The sequence below is a fragment of the Choristoneura fumiferana genome, chromosome 21 (genome assembly GCF_025370935.1).
Source record: "Choristoneura fumiferana chromosome 21, NRCan_CFum_1, whole genome shotgun sequence".
NCBI classification, from domain to species: Eukaryota; Metazoa; Arthropoda; class Insecta; order Lepidoptera; family Tortricidae; genus Choristoneura; species Choristoneura fumiferana.
The window spans coordinates 17393909-17410743 of record NC_133492.1 but is presented as its reverse complement, the minus strand read 5'-3'; the positions used below and the strand labels follow the sequence as shown (position 1 = coordinate 17410743).

Below are 16835 nucleotides of genomic sequence, written 5' to 3'. Positions count from 1 at the left end.
TTAGCGATGGTTTCCACGTTATTGCAAGCTTTTAAGTAACTATGTTAGTGTAACATTATGTTATTTATTTTCTAATCTTGCCCGTTGTATTTCACCTACATTTAGTGCTCGAATTGACAAGAAATTTGGTGGAAATATGAAGACTGCATGATGCAAAAGGTTTTCTTAGCCTCAAAATTAATATTATATTGGGTCGTATCGGAAAAAACGCACCTTAATTACTTCAATTCGATTCTCCTCGCTCTGCACTTCACTTACCGTACCGATAGCAACGTAAACGTAATCTCGTATAATAATAATCATCATCATCAGCCAGAAGACGTCCACTGCTGAACTCGCTACTTAAATCCACCGGTTGCCCTCAACTCTCGCGATTCTTCCGTCCACCTAGTGGGAGGCCATCCAACATTTCTTCTTCCGGTTCGTGGTCGCCACTTGAATAATTTTCTCCCCCAATGGCTATAATATGTTCTTCGAGCAATTGTCTCCTCAACTTTGCATATTCTTCGAGCTGTGTTGGTGACTTTAGTTCTTCGGCGAATTTCGTATTCCTGATTCTATCGCGCAAAGAAACTCCCAGCATAGCTTTCTCCATATCTCAAATTCAAATTCAAATCCAAATCATTTATTCAGTAAATAGGCTGCAATGGGCACTTTTACATATCATTTTTTAAACTACAGCGCTTTCGGAAAGGCCAAGAAGAATGCGACCCAAGAAACTTGGCAGAAAGCCTTTTGTTTCAAAATAAAATAATTACAAATAGAAAAAAATAGATGAAAAGAACAATAATAATACATGATGCATGGGGTCCCTTAGTTACAAAACTAAAACTAAACATGTAACTATATTTTTCTACGTTCAGTGGAAGTGTAGAATGCTTCCACCGTCATAAATTAAAAAAAAAAATATTCTGAAATATACGTTTCAGGTCAAGTAACCATTAAGCTTTTGGATTCCGAAGGCAAGCTCAACGTTACTAATACATATACACATATAATAAAAACTATTCAAGGGATAAAACGGCATGATCCCATTCCGTCGTTGCATCACAAATTATAATATTGAATCGCATTCGTCACTAACAAGGTCAGTTGGTACTACAATTTTGTTTTGCTCCAGTTTATTGACCCAGAATCAGGTGCCCAGATATTTGCGACGTCCTGTGTTTACAAAAAACGGTCTCAGGACTCTCAGGTACCACCAAATTAGGGCGTCGCCCGACCAGCAGGTGTGAGCGGTAATAACTCCCGCATTATCATCACAATGGCGCCGGCAGCCGCAACAATTCCTGTCCATTGAGTGGAGTTCGCTCGTTAAGGCGAATAAATAAAGTGGGGGAAACCCTTGACGTCTGAACGACGCTTGCAACTTTTCTCTTACACTCTTGAACACTACCCTCAACCTTAAACCGTAGACAGTAGAGCGTACGTGGGTGTTTTATGGTAGCGTTGTTGGCAAATCTGGAGCGACTCGCGATCGTTGCGTAATTGCTTATGGGCCTTTATATTTAGCTTTATTCGGGGATTCCTTTGTGGTGGGGGTTGTTTGCGCGCTTCGAAGGCTCTATTACCCGAGGATGGGCCCGTTTAACTTATTCACGCGCGCTGGTACTCGTCTAATATGAGGGAATGAGAGTTTTCGGCAGATAAGGCCGAAGGTCGAGGCAGTGCTGCCCAAAAAATGAGATTCGTCAAAGCGTGTTCTAATATTGCGCGAAAGTGCGGTAAAACTGAATTACTTTCATAGTCAAAAACACGTGGTCACCTCTACTCGTGACCATGGCCATTGCAATATTGCCGAAACGTTCAGGTAAATATACTCGTGTGTGTTAGCGTGATAAGTCCCGCGCGTTGGTGGTTGTACTTTGACTATGAGTGAAAATCACGAAAGTTTACAACGTTGAATTACTTTCTTTAGTTCATATGAGTAAAAAGTTAAGATATGTCTAGTCGGCTTAATAATTTTTACAGTTCCGTACCGTAAAAAGAGAAAATGGAATCCTTGGAATCCGTCTGTAGGTGTATTTTTATTTTCCTCATTTCTCAGAAACGGGTAGAGGTATCAAACTGAAAATAATATTAGCAGTCTGCAGTTCCTTGAAGCTATAGGTAATTTTTTAACATATTTTATCTTGACCTCGATCGTACTTAAATATGTTGGTAACAATAATTTAAAAAAATCAAAATACCCGATTGCCTTAAAACATATTAAAAAGAAGAAAACAAGTCTAGTGGTCTAGAACTCTGTTGAGTAGCTAACTTAAAGTTCAACAGTCGGGACCCATAGGTACTAAGAATTTTTGTGCTGGTCACGATTTGAATGGGTCAGACTGAATGACGGACAAACGGAGGAGTGGTTAGTATGAATTGTGGCCACAACGCACGCCAGAACTGATATGGCGGCATTTCAAGATATGCGTAGGAATTTCATGATCTGCCTAAACTGGCCAAATCATGAAATGGCGGCGTTTCTTGATATGCCTAGGAATTTCATGATCTGCCTAAACGTCACTATGCAAATCGTTAAACGGTGAGTTTTTAATGATATGGCGGATGTCCCTTAGCCAATTCAAGGAATTTCGTGATCTGGTCGATTTTACGATCGGCCGCCGACATGTGGAACCCTAAATACTTGCATGCTCTGTGCATATTCACGGAAGCTCGCGCTATCCCGCTTTGATGCCGAATCTAATAATGTTAGCAGCATGCGCGCGCAAAGTTGATTATTGCGTCGTTGACAACGGCTCTGCCAGGTTTACTCCGCCCCCTAGTTTAAATTTCCCCATGAAACTTGCACTTTGAATTGCGAATTCCACAGATGTGGAACAGGAAACTTGCAGAATCTACCGATCGAGATAAGATGACAGATGTTGGAGTAGTTCAGAAACTAAGGAATTAATTAAGAATTAGAATTTATTTAATAGTACATTGTGTCTTAAGAGCGGTAAATAAGTAGTTACGAACGAGAGTTAATGAGTCAATGTTCGTAATTCTAGTACCGCCCGTGCAACATACAATGTTTTTCATCACATTTGCGAGTAAACATTTTATTTCTAACCTTTCTACCTTGGGCTGCGCTCTTGGCACGCAGCGTGCGTGTGCATGTGGTCCTGCAGCAGCGCGCGCAGCACCATCAGTACGGGCACTGACTCATTTACCGACCTTGGGCTTCATGGCAAACAAATTAGTACGCGCAATGACTCATTTACCGACCACGGGTTTCATGACAAGCACATTAAGGTCGAGGGTTTTATTTGGGGGGTTGCAACCAAGGTAGCCCGCATTTTACGATACTGTTTACGAGCAAGTGTGATGAAAAATATAAAATCATTACAATTATAGTTGTTATAAATAAATCTTTCTGAATTATATAGATAACAACTAGATAGACAGAGTTACTTTCGCATTTGTATCATAAGTAAAGATGAATTTTGCTTTCAGTTAACTTTACTTTTATAGGTTTGGTATAACATACAAGTAGTTCGCACATTTTCATACCAGTAGCTGACACACGTACGCCAATCTTCATACAAATAAGACGCAAGTATACACGCAACTTGTTCAAAAACGTACAAGATACAGGCTAAGCATTCTCGGCCAAAAAGTGACGAAGCAAAATGACAACGGATTCCAAAGGATTCTAGTTGACCGCCAATTATTTCTCTAAATTCTATCAGGAGGGGTATAAGACGCCGTAACTGCGAAGTAAACCCGGGCAAGTCCGAGCGGCCGTTAATTAAGCCGATGATCGCACACACGCGGGTGTGGGAGTGTCAGTAACCACCTTCAGGGCTTGTACCACCCAATGCGACTCGAAAATACGTAGCCTTGTTGTTGTTGAACCCACTTCATAATTTATAAGGAAAGAAAAAAAATGTTGTCATGAAAATCGAAGCATTTCAAATGTTTATATATCAGACGACTACCCTTTATAAGCAGTTTTTTTTGCGGTAACCATTAAATGCATGTGCATATGACTTCCAAGTTTCCCAAAAATTATATCGTGGTTTTTCTTAGTTTTTGTTTTTTTCTTTGGCATAGTATGACAAACACCCTTGCTAAATTTCACGTCCCTGGAACACGACTTTTAGCCCGGTTTCACCATCCATTGATTAAAATTATCTGACGGATAAATGTGATGCCGTCTCTGTTTGTTTCGTACGAATAGACGGAGACGGCATCATATTTATCCGTCAAATAAAGTTAATTAATCGGTGGTGAAACAGCCCCTTGGTCCAGCTAGTCGGCTGTAAAACCATAAAGCCTCTGTGTAAGAAAGAGCTGTAATTATGTAAAAAATATCATGTAAACTTAACCTTTTTATTATTATTATAAGAAAAGCAAACGAGCAAGGGGGTTGTCTGGTGGGAAATGATCACAACCGCCCATGAATACCAACAACTCAAGGAGAATCACTGACCTGTTGCTGGCCTTTAACCCTTTTTTTGATGATTTAACCATTTAAACATATTTTGTCTCCTTTCAAAACTTTTTATACTTTGAACTATTTCTGCAAAAAAAAACAAGTAGTGAACGCGTTTGGTTGGCTCACTGACGTATTGGTGTTAAAAGGGATTGACTTGGGTAATATAACGGATTTAGGTAACCACTTCCTTTGGTCTGACGTGTGAGTACGTAGATGTTGGTCTGGCTAGTTCGACAGAGCAGTCAGTTTTGTAACAGAAGGAAAAGAGAGGGTTAATTTATTGAATCAGGCGTTACTTTGCGGAGGTCTATATCAATGAACGAACGAACATGATAGCTACGTTTATTCAAGAAATGTTTGTTCCTACAGTTCCTTCACTTCCACACTGTAAGAACACACAAAACCCATCTATCACTACCAGACTACACTGACAACGGTTACCAAACATCTGGTATAACATCTGGTAGCATGGTGAACGGTTGTGTTGCTCTGAAGATGAGCTCTGGTTGAGTTCGAAGCGCGTCAGTGTGGTGTAGTGATGGTGATACATGGGTTTGTGAGTGTTCTTACAGTGTGGAGGTGGAAGAATTGCCTCAAACATTTGAGAGAGAGAGAGAGAGAGAGAGAGAAACATTTATTTACACATATTCGATACACATAAAAATACATTAGATGGAGAGAAAATAATAATAATAATAACATCGAATAGTATAAAGTGGACCCCACTCAGCATACTGTTACGGCAAGCCGCAACGCTGTTTTTCAGTGGGACCCATTTAAAAACTAAAACATCTAGTAGTATTTCTAGTATAAACGTAGCTATCATAAGGTCGCCGGTGAGCAAAGTTGTTTCAGTTCATTAGAGAGGGGGTTTGTGAACATGGACATGTAGGCGAAATTAAACTAAACGGTTTACTTTAGTTTTCTCTATTATATTCATGGCTGCCAATGCATAAAGATATATAATTATAAGGGCTCTTTATTGTACGCCACATAATTGTAACCAACTTAAAAAAGTTGATAACCAAAACATTGTCATTTCAAAGTTTAATATCTCAAAAACGGCTGCAACCTATTTTTATCAAAGCTAAAAACTACTGCAAGAACATTCCCTTTCACATAAATAACGCATAAAAAAATTAAGGATGGTTTAAGGACCCATGCAATAAACAGAAAGAAATAGGCATCAAACTTAAAACATCCCTCTTTATGCGTCAGGGGTTAAAATTAAAAATATTAAATTATGATTGTTTTTTGGAGTCTTTTTGTATTTGTTATTTACTCCAAATTTTGTTACTTTTACGGTCATCCCGTAAAACCCATATCGAAAATACAAACTGAAACACAGATGCACAGAAAAATCAGAAAAATAGACCAGCGTTGGGAATCGAACCCAGGTCCTTGGCATTCGTGCCACGTGCTATAACGCTACACCACCACTGGACAGGGGTACAGACACGAATATCTCCTATGCACCATTCTCAGCTTGTGTGTTTCTTATTTAGTCACTTAAGCAGCGACATTAGCGACATCTATGCTGTAGCCCTCATCGAGAAACTTTTTCAGCATTCCATTTGAACTAACCGCTCACCCGGACAAGACATGTCGTTATTAAGCAATCAAATTGTGATTGGTTTTTGGGAGTCTTTTTGTATTTTTTATTTACTCCAAATTTTGTTACTTTTACGGTCATCCCGTAAAACCCATATCGAAAATACAAACTGAAACATTGATGCACAGAACAGCACTGGTCTATTTTTTGGTATGTTTTTTTTTTCTGGTTTTTTGGTTTGTGGTTTTGTGCACTGGACCGAGATCAGTGGCGAGCAATGCAGGATGCCTACACTCAGCATTGGGTGGCTATGGGCTGAAGAAGAGAGAGAGAGAAAGAGATGTTTCAGTTTGTATTTTTGAAAAATGTCAAAGTCAGTTCAACCTCTCTTCACAGCTCGCAAAATCAATGGCTCCATACCTCATAATGCGATACCTTTTTAACATTCGGCAGCCTACCTCGCAAACCGGCTGATAAAACTTTGCATCGCGGTCATTTCTATCGACGTCTATCTTGCTCGTTTAATGGCGCTGGTCCAGAGGTTCTCAACTGTTACGAATCCCACAGACATTAAAAATTTGAAAGTTGTATGTGTATGAGTTCGTACATACGCAACCCGCACGAAACACACGTGTTTGTTACTCCTTGACGCCACAACATTCGAGCACATTTGGTTGAAATTTGGGGCATAAATAGCCTGGACGTCTGGAGTAATGTACAGGCGAATTTGTATCCCGATTCCGACTAAGGAGGAGGCTTTTGTTCAGTAGTGGACGTCTTCCAGCTCATGATGATAATAACTGACATACAATTTAAAAAAGCAAGTCAACTTTGGTTTTGTTTCTAAATTAACTCCAGTTTTATTTTTAAGAACTCCACCACAGCAACACATCAGAAAAAAACAAAATGGCTGCGGGTTAGGTTAATGAATGTGAATGCGGGTAGATGGAAGGAATAATCAAGTCAGTCTTAGCAGAGTACTTAGTTGTTTGAATACACATCGTTTACATGGCGCAGCCGGTAGGATGGCCGTACAAAAGTTTGAGAGCCACTGCGTTAATTAGACGTTCGGTATTCAGGGCGGACTTGCTTTGGGGCCGGTCTTAGCCGAATGGGCTAATAAAGGGCCAACGTTAGGACTACCTGGGCCTCGCTGCCTTTAGTTGCGGCGAGATTATGTTACGGCCGGGAATGGCCCGCGGAGAGTTTACTTATAACTACAGCGACGTTTAACTACAAACGTTCTTTCAAAGTCGAAACGAGCAATGAGTATTTAGTGTGTGGGGATATGGGAAAATTGCATAGTTGCAGTGGGATAGCGACAAACGAATACTCCGTGGACGGAGTCGAGGAAAACAGCTAGTATTACATATCTTAAAAATAAAACAATCGGCCAAACCTCAGCACCATTGCCGCTTACACTCCAGCCAACTTAACTTAAGCCATAGAAGCAATCATAACAAATCTAAGTTGTAAGTTTGAACCATTCAGGCCAACTTAGGGGAAGGCACTCGGGCAAGTGTAATGCACTCCTCGGAGCCAAGTTCCTGGATTAATGCGGCAACTTGGAGGAGGAAGGGGGACATATAATTGGCCAATAAAGGATGAGATGGAGCCAGCACTAAGTCCGAGCTCCAAAGTGTGTAAAGAGTAACTGTAGGAAAAACACTCATGCGATGAAAAATAAGTTAACATTTCGGTATGTTTTTTTAGCATTAAACTATCCAACAGTGAACGTCCTACGGCTAATATGACACATGGCTTATACATTCTGGAGGCATGGTCTTTTGGTGAAAAACATAGGGATCTCATAAAAAATAATAACAATAAGCGAACAGTCACACACAAGCCTTTGAACATGCCAGTAGCTAAATTGGGCCTATTTAAAAATAATTCCTATTATAAGCTGAGCAAAATTTAAAATGCAGTGCCGAAATCTATAACTAATTTAGTTGGACATAAATTCTATACAAATCTTAAGACATGGTTAATCGAAGAGTCTTACTATTCATTAAAATAAATGATTTCTTGAATTGTAATATATAGTAGGTATTAGATTGACATTTTTATTACGTATTTTGACATTTGGTATTAGTACATACATTCTTAACCAGGGCATCGCTCCATCTTGTTGGAGGCCTACCGACAGCTCGTCTCCCGCCATCAGTCCTGCGAGCAATGTGCCCCGCCCATTGCCACTTCAGTTTTGCAATTCTTCTTCTTTTGCAGGATCGCGGTGGATGCGAAAAGCACAAGACCGGTCTGAGTGGAGAGCCTTGGGAGAGGCCTATGTCCAGCAGTGGACGTCTTTCGGCTGACATGATGATGATGATGATTGATACATTACATACTCATAAATATTCATATTTATAATAATATTCATAGGATATTTCGGTATTCATACCACGTCTACTCGCACTGAAATGGTGCATCGCCTATAAAGTACGCTCGGTGACCGCTCACATACCCCTCCTTAGATAGGGGGCTCAGACCGCACTTTACGTCTCCGCAATATCTTCATGTTGAAGGTAGAATAGCTAGACAGACTGATGTTACGAGTAATCTCTGGCCAAGTACCTAATATTGTTTTAACAAATTTCATTACATATTATATTCGACCAGATTATACAGGCTGTTCAAAAAATCCTGTACTATACAAAAAATGTAACTTCTTTATAAGTGGAAACTGTTTTGGCTTATGTATCATCTAAATTAATGTATATTCAACTGTGTCATATATGCTGTTTGTTTCCCATATAAATAAATAAATAAATATACTGAAACCCATATTAGAGCTACTCATTACTACGATACAAGTGGGAAATATAAGTTTTGTATGGAAGTTGAGTTACAATAAAACTTTATCTCTATACAATACGACGACCGGATGGCCAAGTGGTTAGAGACCCTGATTACGAAGCCTGAGGTCCCGGGTTCGGTCCCCGGCCGGGGCAGACATTTGTGTGAATAATACGAATGTTTGTTCTTGGGTCCTGGATGTTTAATATGTATTTAAGGATGGTGTTTATCTATTTAAGTATGTTTATCCGTTGCCTAGTACCCATAGTACAGTCACCTGCATTAATATCTGCCACAGGAGACCCACTTGCTCGTTTGCCATCCAGTAGAATAAAAAAGAGTACCCTAAACCGAAGAGCATGTATGAAGGGAATAATGAAAGTGGACGAAGCGAAACAAGTATGTAAGGATCGTAGCAAGTGGAAAGAAGTGGTATCTGCCTACCCCTACGGGAAAGAGGCGTGATTATATGTATGTATGTAGAATTAAAAAAAAACAGCGGAGCGTGCAAAAATATCTGACGCGTCCTACCGGCCCTAGAAATAGAGTCGTATCAGATATTTATGCACGCTTTGCTGTGTCAGATATTGGTGTTGATGACTGTACAAGCTTTGCTTAGTTTGGGACTAGGTCAATTGGTGTCAATAATGTCCCATCATATAATAATTATAAAAAAATAAAGGCGTGATGTTTGTGTGTGTGTGTGTGTGCGTGTGTACGGGCGTGCGTACGTGAGTGCGTGCATGCGTGCGTGCGTGCGTGCGTGCGTGCGTGCGTGCTTGCGTACATGCGTGTGTGTGTGTGTGTGTGTTTAAGTAACTCCCAATATTATTTTATATTATTAAAGTTTAAGCACGTAGAACGCGATTAAGGGTGGGTAGCAGCTTCCACTATTTGCAACTACGAACTCTGGACTCCAGCACAGCGGCGCGGAGGGCAAAGGAAAGCTACCACACTGTTTTTCCAAGAACGTCGTCATAAAGGCTCGCTAATACTCAACCAATAACTTGGTCAAGAGTATAGCGCTTTAGAAGAAGGGTTATTATTTCGAGAGATTCAATTGTGTTCAGACTCAAATTTTCAGTTATAAAATTAGAAATATATCGTTTATGTTCAAAATAAAACAGACCACATCAAAATGTGTGTTTTTATTTCTGTAAAATTTATCTTACATCTCAAATAATTACCCAAAAGAGAAGGTGTTTTTTATAATAATAATAATTTATTTTTGTATTGTTGTGTCTTGTGTTGTGAATAAATGTTTTTTCTTTCTTTCTTTCTATAATAACTTTCGTGTGAATTTTATAAGATCATGGTAATTTCTGTTCAACAGCTGGACTGATTTACGCGAGCAAAACTTGGGGTAAAAGCTAATATTTATTATGAGTGTTTTTTTTTTTTAATAAATGAACCTCACTGTAAGTAACTAAAAATGATAGAAGTTTTAAGGCCAGTTTTAGCTTCTAAATTTTAAGCATTTTCCACAGACAACTGACCAGTTTGCTAATGATGAAGAAAAGATGAAAGTCTTCTTTTTATTTCTCCTTTGAATCTTTAGGAAAACGAAGAAAACCGACGAATCACAGGCGACATTAACGTTCTGGTTGTATTGTAACTATTTAATAATTTATACTGAACTAATTATCATTCTGACAACTTACGTCAAACTGCACCCTAATATGCACTTATGATGTTATACAAATAACTTCAACGAAACTACTTGAAGTGTCACATCTATGCCGTATAATCTTGCTTCACCGTCTCCAGTCTGTGTACGCAGATTCTAACTGTAATCCTTAGGCATCAAGGCTTAAGTTACAGTGACAGAGGGCAGGTTTTGGGATGGTATCCCGCGACCCAGCGCGGATTTTCCGGACTTGTCGCACTTAGGGCTGTCAATTTTTTATAATTATTTAAATTTAAATAAAACTATTGAAACGAACAATTAATTTGCTCGCGTGTTTATAGTTCATTGATAAAAGTTTGATAACCGCAAAACACCTGATTCTTACTATGAAATTTATTTACTAGGTCCAAAAAAAGTTCAAAATTATTATTTTTTTAATTAATTAATTACTAGAACTATACAAAAAGCTAAGAGGAAGAGTAGGAGGAGGGGGTAGAGGAAAGTAGGTATTAGAATTACTATGCGATACTTAGTAACTTTTGTATGTATATTTTTAGATAAGCTCAAGTACATCAATTGACTATATAAAATTATGTGTATAAGTTTGCAGTTACCAGGGCAATAAACCCGTTAAAATTGTTGATATTGCAATGTTCATAGGGCAACGCGAGTATGGAAATAAAACAAAAAACAATGGAGCCGTAATACTAACCTAAAATTATGATTAGTTATATAAAGCGCATGTTTTATAGTTGCCTATCTGCCATAGTTTTGTGAAATTGACATTTCTGAAACAGTTTTGTGTCATTTGAAATTAGTAAAATTATAACTGACTAGCTTTTGCCCGCGGCTTCGCCCGCGTGGAATGCGGTTATCGCGCGCTGTTCCCTCGGGAACTATGCATTTTCCCGGGATAAACAGTAGCCTATGTCACTCTCTGGCCCATAAACTATCTCTATGCCAAAAATCACGTGAAAGACGGACAAACATACACACAAACACACACTTTCGCATTTATAATATTAAGTATGGATATGGATGGTTATCTCTAAATATTTTAAATATGGTGAAATCAGTTTTTATTTACAGATTTAATTCGTAAGATACTTTTTTACTTTTAAAAGTATGCAGTTCAGTCGACAGTGAAATAAAGTAAAGCTCGTCACAATATTTATTGGGCAGTGACCCACAGCCCTACACGCTGCAATCTAATTAAATTCTACGCCGAGACGTTTGGCATTATTATCTCCGTAATTACTCAAGTTCAGGAAACAAAGATTGTTGTTACAACGCTAATGTGGGTATAATATGCGGAGCAAATTTGCGCCACTCTGTTTAGATTTCTAGAGTGTCAAAGATCAGTGGTACAGTGTAAATAAATAGTACTCTTAGCTTCAGGATAGAATAGAAATGTCACGGAAGCCCGTGAGGCGACTTTAAAAAAACCGGCCAAGAGCGTGTCGGACACGCCCAAAATAGGGTTCCGTAGCCATTACGAAAAAATTAAGTAATATTTTTCTAAGGATTTTGTATTTGATACGGAATCTTCCAAGTTTAGGTATATTTTACACCTTGGGCTGCTATTTACTCTTAAAGGGGGGACGCTCGATTTTAATGAAAATTTGCAATTTAAAGTTGAATATTTTGCAAACAAATCACTGAATCGTCTTAGCAAACCCCTAATGGTTTTTAAAAGACCAATCCAACGATGCCAAAAATTCACTTTACGTCTATGGGAGGTACCCTAAAAAAAATTTTTATTGTAAGGTACCATTTTGTCGGCATAGTTTATATATACATCCGTGCAAATTACAGCTCTAGCATTGATAGTCCCTGCCGTCAGCCTGCACTGACAGACAGACAGACAGACAGATAGACATGGCGAAACTATAAAGTTCCGTTTTTGCCATTTTGGCTCGGAACCCTAAAAATTGTCGCCACTACTGATGTAGCTTGAATGAATACGGTACTTGTCAATCCCTGAATTTGCCATATCCTATACTATTTTTATGTGCCGCGGATCGGCAAACGCAGCGTAGGGCGTCCACCAACGAGTTCGACGGATGACCTGGTTAAAGCGGGTTCACGGTGGATGCAAGTCGCTTCCAACCGAAGCAGCTGGAGGTCTATGGGGAGGTCTATGTCCAACAGTGAACGTCCTACGTACGACTGATATGGTGACAATTTTGGTCATTGGCCGGAATGTAGAAACGTTACGGTGAAGTAAAATCATTTTATACTTTAATTCTTTACATCTTGTAAGACGGGGAAGACAAGTGGTATTCCTCCCTGCATGGACTGCAGAAGGTAGGCGCGCGGATGGGGGCGCAGGGGACAGCCCCCGCCAGCCCCGCCACCGAGACCAGCATCGCCAGCTGCTCCCCTGTAACAAACCCAACCATCATCATCACTATATCAATACATTGTTGGACATAGGCCTCCCCCCATAGACCTCCAGTTGCCTCGGTTATAGCATTGTTTTCAGTAAAGCTCGTTGTTACAAGATGTGTGTTCGTGAATGACGACACTTACGACTTACGACTAACAAACGAACGAACGAGCTCTACGCACATTTACAACTGCATTCGAATAATGTTTGTGATTAACAGGTCAATTATTAAAACTGTAATTATCAGCATCAAGCTTAAGTCTTATTACTGTAAGGTGGTGGAGTATATGGAACCAAGATAAATATCTCTTTCTTTCTTTCTTAACATCAATCTCAAGGTAGCAGAAACGGATAGAGGAAACGCTGCTAAAAAGAGCACCACAAGGAACAAAAACGTAGCATTTACTATTGATTACTCTCACGAAGAAGTTTTATTAGTCTAAATTTCATGTCCTATAACCGATGAGTTAAATATACACTAAGATTTATAAAAGTATCACGAGAAAAAGACATTAAGAAGTGCACGATTTACGTATTCATGCAGCATGGTTTTGCTTGATCTAATAAATTATTTGCAATTAAGAATAAACAATTTTTGGGTTTCTATAAATTTCGTGATTTCGGGTAGTGACAACATCGAAAAACGACTGAATTTTGATAGCACGCGTTATGTTTAGGTAATGGGATCAGACATTGAGCAAAATAAATATGGTAACTTTGTTATTTTGTTGAAAATACGAACAGGAAATACACTAGTACAAATGTTTCACTCCCTAACAAATACGAGACGCTTTGGCACAACAAACATGATTATGATTACTTTATATTTCCCTGTGTCATTCATTTGCACGCGACATGTGTTGTGTTAGGACTTAGGGTTGTTACGCTAAGAATACAATACAATACAATACCAATCCCAATCCCCAGCCTATATACGTCCCACTGCTGGGCACAGGCCTCTTCTCAGAACAAGAGGGCTTGGGCCATAGTTCCCACGCGGGCCCAGTGCGGATTGGGAACTTCACACGCACCATTGAATTGCTTCACAGGTTTGTGCAGGTTTCCTCACGATGTTTTCCTTCACCGCAAAGCTCGTGGTAAATTTCAAATGTAAGTGTAAGTTTCAATACAATACAATGACTCTTTAATCATCATCATCATCAGCTGGAAGACGTCCACTGCTGAACAAAGCCCTCCCTCCCCCTTAGAACGCTACAATGAACGACAACTCGCCAATACGGTATTTGACAACTCCTGATTTTGCCATACCTTAATATTATTATGAAAATATAGATATACAGATAGTGTTTAGCGAAGAGAAAATTTAAATCGGTTGAAAATTGGATTTATAGTGATTTTTTGAAAAATCTATATTCCTGTCTCTTTCTCAAACGCTTTTCTCTATGCAGCAAGTATGGCGGTACTGGCGTGTGACGTCACATGCCAGTATGTCTTTCTCTGTCTAATCTTAAATTTCAAACCATTATAACTTTGTTATTTGTAAAGGTAGCTTAAAAATTGTTTTTCTATTCGATAACAGGCATTGTGTAGTTTTAATTTAAAAAACATATACAAAATAGTTAAATACCGTATTGCATCCACCGGTTTCCCGCAACTCTCACGATGTCGTCAGTTCACCTAGTAGGAGGCCTACCAATGCTTATTCTTCTGGTTTGTGGTCGCCACTCGAGAACTTCACTTTGGATATTTTTCCAGCTATGTCGGTGACTCTAGTTCTTCGACGAATTTCCGTACTTATCCCGGATTCTATCGCGCAAAGAAACTCCAAGTATAGCTCTCTCCATAGCTCATTGCGTGACTCTGAGCATCTCCAAGAAGCCAAAAGTCAAGGACCACGTCTCAGAGTTAAGATGTCATCACTTGCAACACACAATGATCAAGACTCTAGTCTTCAGGCACTGCGGAGTATTGGACGAGAAGACATCATGACACGCTGCCCATCCGAGTTGGATTCTTAAGGCGACCTCTTTGTCGAAGTTGGACCTACCCAATTGGACAACTTGTCCGAGGTAAACATATCGGTCAATAACTTCGACTTTGTGTTCGTGTTCCCAACGATAACGGGCACGGTGTGACATGGACATTTGGCATGATTTTAGTCTTGTCCATGTTCATCTTAAGACCCACCTGTTGGGAGACCCTTTGTGTACCTGTTTTTTGTATCGCTTACTATTTCTGGTGTACATTAAAGAGTCATTGTATTATTTTATGTACAAATTTCAGTTGCCTATGTATTACGGTGCTTGAGATGCTTGTGAAAGACAGACGGACGGACAGAAAGTGTAGCGACATTAATAAGGATCCATTTGTCACCCTTCGGGTTACGAACCCTAAAAAAGGACTCGTGACAAGGCTTTGTTGGGTTACGTCTGCAACGCTTATTTAAACTTAATTTGCATCATATCTCAACCAAGTAACAGACAGATGTAGAATTTTATTTTACGGTGATATAGATGGAATCTTGCACTATTTTATAACGAGTTCTGATAGAACAATTCAAGAATTATACAGAGAGGTTCTATTTGTCTCTACTCGTGTCAAAGTAACGTCAAAAAAAGAAAACAACATCCGTCAAAATGTCACCTTAGGCACGGCACGATACAAACAAGACTCTTAAGAAAATATACTCCAGTTTGACCTGAAAGTGAAATTTAACAACTCGGCCGTAACAATTAGCCTCCCAAAATGGCTAAACCCAAGGAAGAGTTCTCATGTGAGATGTTCAGCAACAAATACTTCCAGCTATGCGCGGCAGGCGGCGCCACGGCCTGCGGTAGCACGCATGCCTTCCTGACACCGCTTGACTTGGTCAAATGCCGGCTGCAAGTCGACCCCAAGAAGTACCAGTCCATCTTCAAAGGTTTCTCCATCTCGTTCGCGGAAGGTGGCGTCAGCAACCTGGTGAAGGGCTGGGCGCCCACTTTACTCGGCTATTCCTTGCAGGGGGCTTTCAAATTCTCCGGGTACGAATATTTTAAATACAAATTCGCGACGATGGTCGACGAGGAGTCCGCGTACATGTATCGAACTTATATGTATTTAGCGGCGTCTGCGAGCGCGGAATTGATTGCCGACTGCGTCTTATGCCCGTTCGAAGCCACGAAGGTGCGGATCCAAACGACACCCGGATACACCTCACAAATGCGGACGGCAATGCCCCACATGATGGCCACGGAAGGGTTCGGAGTGTTTTACAAAGGACTCGTCCCACTCTGGGGCAGACAAGTGCCGTACACGATGATGAAGTTCTCGTCGTTCGAGAAGACGGTGGAGTATCTGTACGCCAACGTCGTGCCCAAGCCACGAGAACAGTGCACTAAGAGCGAACAACTGATTGTAACATTCACTGCCGGCTATATCGCGGGGGTGCTGTGTGCCATCGTGTCGCATCCGTCGGATACCATTGTGTCAAAATTGAACAAGGACCCAAGCTCGTCAATCGGTGCCATCCTGGCTGAAGTAGGCCCTCTGGGCGTGTGGCGCGGGCTAGTAGCCCGTATCATCATGATCGGGACCCTGACGGGACTCCAGTGGTTCATCTACGATGCTTTCAAGGTGTCCACGGGCATGCCACGCCCGCCGCCCGCCCCCATGCCCGAGTCCCTCCGCAAGAAAGGATATCAAGGCTAATGTTACAGTTCTTCGTGATGTGTGGACTTTCAGAGACTATTTAACGCGATATATCTAAAGCTAAATTGTTTTCTTGTTTGAACTAAGTGACCTTTTATGGTTTCGTATAAAATTTAAGCGTGGTTGACTAAGTGGGTTAGATAACGATAACATGTAATTATGCTACGGAACTTCATAAATAAAATATTTTATGAATGAGAATGCATTATTTTATTAACACGAAACCGGTTGTTTAAAAATTCGGCATCAAAGTAGCTGGCTAGTTGTTTTAAGATCAATGTAAAATTGTAAATGTACTAAATATTTATTTACCCATTTAATAGGTTATTACTTGCAGATTGTGTGATTAAAAAAGGTATATTTAACTAATGAGTTATTTATCATTTAGGTA

General features: G+C 39.9%; 1 pseudogene; it reads left to right on the top strand.

Moving 5' to 3' along the window:
• The first annotated feature begins 15385 nt into the window (after positions 1–15385).
• On the top strand, positions 15386–16609 carry LOC141439605 (solute carrier family 25 member 3 pseudogene; annotated as a pseudogene).
• The last annotated feature ends 226 nt before the right edge of the window (positions 16610–16835 follow it).